The 3411-nt window shown below is 50.4% G+C and overlaps 1 long non-coding RNA gene across 1 annotated transcript; it reads right to left on the reverse strand.

The window, feature by feature from the left end:
* Window positions 1-227: 227 nt before the first annotated feature.
* LOC123800723 (uncharacterized) lies at window positions 228-2229 on the reverse strand. Its single transcript, XR_006781992.2, has 3 exons — window positions 2108-2229; window positions 957-1206; window positions 228-623 (listed from the first exon to the last, which is right to left on the reverse strand). It is a non-coding gene; the product is annotated as an uncharacterized LOC123800723 (long non-coding RNA).
* Between the last annotated feature and the right edge of the window lie 1182 nt (window positions 2230-3411).

The raw sequence follows: 3411 nt of genomic DNA on the forward strand, positions 1-3411 counted from the left end.
AAGTTACATTAGATTTAGCGATACTGTAACTCACTGGTGACCTTGAGCAATGTCCGCAGAGGAATGGGGTCCCAAACCTGCCTGGAGTGGGTTCAGGGGAGAGGGAGAGAGAAACAACTGAAAGTTACAAGAACAGATGCCTCTTTCGAGAGGTTTTACCACGAAGGAAAGGAGAAAAATGGGGCATGACTAGAAAAGGAAGAGGGGTCAGAGAGGGTATTTTTATTTTTTTTAAGATTTTATTTATTTATTTATTTATTTGAGAGATAGAGCATGAGCAGGGGAGGGGGCAGAGGCAGAGGGAGAAGCAGACTCCCCACGGTGCAGGGAGCTCAACGTGGGCTTCGATCCCAGGACCCTGGGATCACAACCTGAGCCGAAGGCAGATGCTTAACCAACTGGGTCCCCCAGGCACCCCAAGAGCAGGATTTTCTTTAAGAGGACAGGCATTACAGCCTGTTTGCAGACTGCTGGGAATGATCCTGCAGAGCGGGGAAACGTGAAGGTGAGGAGAAAGAGGAGAGTTGCTGGAGCGAACATCCCGGGGCTTGACTGAGGGACGGCACGGTGCCCAGGAGGAGACGTTGGTCACAGGCCGCAGCAAGGCCAGGTCATCACAGTGACTGGAGAGAAGGCAGAGACTCAGTCAGAGGCAGGCGGGTTGGTAGATACAAGGTAGAACCCTGCCACAGTTCCCTGCCCCTCCTGTGTCCGTGCTGAAGGAGTGCGCTTCAGGCAAAGACGTTCCCATTCTACATTTCTGCAAAGCTAAGGAATGTCAATGTCAAGGGTTTTATGACTGAGAACCTAACAAGAGCTGTGCTGCTCTTATTAGTTTGTGCCTCACTTATCATACTCTGAGAGCGGAGGGCTCTTCTACCCTAGGACTAGGCCTGTCTTTCTAGAAACAACTTCCTGACATCCAGTTTAAGTGGTTCTGAGGAAATCTCTCGTACCTGATTCTGTCACTCCTGAGGGAAGAGACACCAAACCTTCCATTATCTTGATTTCACGATGCCTGCCTTTTCTCTCTTCTGCGAGGCTCCCCCGCTCTGTCACATGTCTTTTCAGATGTTCCGGAGAGCGTGGCTGGAGGCAGTAGCAGCGACTGGCAGACCAAAAAGAGACCCCAGGGAATTCCAGGCGGGCGCCTGCATCTTAGCGGTTCCCAGTTTGCACCAGACTTGCTCCTGATCATTTCTGTCTCTGCTCAACAAAAGTAAAATAATTCCTGCCATTTGGGTTTTTTTTTTTTTTTTTTTTTTAAAGACCGGCTCAAGTCTCTGAAGTACTGTGATGGATGTAATATATACACCACTCCTTCCTCACCTTAGAATTTGGGATTTTCGGTGTCCAGGGCAGGTAGGGAAAGGAAAGCGGATGTGTTATCTCATCCAATTCTGACAGCTCTACGTGGTAGGTATTACGCCCTTCGTTCTAAAGCTGGGGTCCACAGGGAGTAAGTACCCTGCCCAAGCCAGGCACTAATAAGTAGAGGACCCACGCTTGAACCCTGGACTCTCAGAGCTCAGGCTCATGTTCTTTTCACTATACTTTCTTTTTTAAGATTTTATTTATTTATTTGACACAGAGAGAGAGCACAAGCAGGGGGAGCGGCAGAGGGAGATGGAGAAGAAGACTCCCCGCTGAGCAGGGAGCTTGATGCAGGACTCGATCCCAGGACCCTGGGATCATGACCTGAGCTGAAGGCAGACATTTAACCGACTGAGCCACCCAGGTGCCCCTCTTTTCACCACACTTTGTTCCACAATCAACTAGGGAAGGCAGTAAGTGATGAAGGATCTTCTCACCCTGCCCCTAAGCTGGCTCTCCAGCTAATCCAGAAACCCCTACTTCAAGCCTTAGTTCTGTAGGGTTTATCCCACAAAGAACCTTTTATACCAGGGGCATTCAGGACTCTGCTTTCGGCCGAGGTGACTTTTAATTTACCAGAGGTCTTTCTGGTATATAAATGCCCAGACTCTTTGCTTACTGCTTTCTCAGCCAAAAAATCAGTAAGGGAAGAAGCCTAGGCCCTCAGTTGGAATGTGAATCTGCTTTTTTGGTCTTTGGGATTCCTCACTTTCAAAAACAACTTCCAACTTACCCCGCGACAGTGTTGTTTTCCTGCTCTGCATTCTGTGTCCCAAATAGACGTGGTCGGCATTCCAAGTGGACGTCTCCTACTTGCTAGATGGGCTTTGCCCAGCACGTGATCTGCGGGGGCCGCTCCGCTTTCTATTTTCAGAGCTCCCCGCCCCTTTCATTAGCAATCTTTAGAGAGAAGACGGAGGGCCGGGCCCCCCTGGGCGACCCTCCTCAGCTACTCTGCTCTCCGCAGCAGGTCTGCCTGGTGCTCCTCCTGACCTCTTTTCTCTTATCTCAGAGGCAGGAAGCAGTGCCCCTCACCCTTTCCACCACAATCTGTTCACGTGTATCCTTGATCCCACTTCCTCCCACCTCTTTGGGAATCTCCTCTCACACGTCAAGCTCATGGTCAACCTAATATCTAAGTCACTCCCCTTTCAAAAAAGGCCTTCTCCTCTTCAGTTACCACCCCACTTCTTCAGTTTTACTGCCGAACTTTTGGGAAGAGATGCCAAACTCAACACCCTTACTACCTTGTATTGCAACCCCTCCTGACCACTTTACCATAACCTCTCCATCGGGCTGTCGCCAGCGAGCGCTGACATGGCAAATGGCATGCCCCGGGTCTTCGTTCTGATGAGTATCTGCAAAGCTGAGTGTTGGCCTCCGCCAAGCCCGGGTTCAAGCCCCGACTCTGTCACTTCCCAGCTTTGTTAGGGCTTCAGTACAGTGCCTGGCATGTAGCACACAGTCCACAACCCGAGCTGCTATTCTCCTCATGACTATTACTAGCTGTCCTTCCTTCGGAAATGCCTCCATCCCTTAGCTTCCCTGCCACTGACCTGTTGGTTGTCCTCCAAGCTCTGACGGTTTTCTCGAAGCCCCCTCACTGACTTCTCTTCCATCAGTATAGGCAGTGGCCAAGCTTCTGCTCTTCCTCTTTTCCTTTCCCCACTGTGTTCTTTCCCACAGGGATCTGCCTCACTCCCATAGCCTGGCCTCTCCCCTGGGTGAGAGGTACACCGCCAGACCCCAAGAGTGACGGTTCTGATTGGCTGGAGGTCTCCCTGCTTTCCCTCTTCTAATGGAGGCTCGTCCTCAGTGCCACTTCCTTCACGAAGCCTTCCATTCTCCTCCACATCTGGCCAGAATTCAGCTCTTCCTTGGGAGCCCTCTCTTTATAAAGATTCCCATTTCTGCTCTTAGTATATGTTTTACTACTTTGAACTATAGTAGAGTGTGTGTATTTCTGACTCCCTCATTAGACTGCAAGCTCCATAGGGTAGGAACCGTATCTGAATCCCCCTTTTACTCCCGCACGCT

The sequence above is a fragment of the Ursus americanus genome, chromosome 26 (assembly GCF_024610735.1).
Source record: "Ursus americanus isolate L20-20 chromosome 26, mUrsAme1.1.p, whole genome shotgun sequence".
Taxonomy (NCBI): Eukaryota; Metazoa; Chordata; class Mammalia; order Carnivora; family Ursidae; genus Ursus; species Ursus americanus.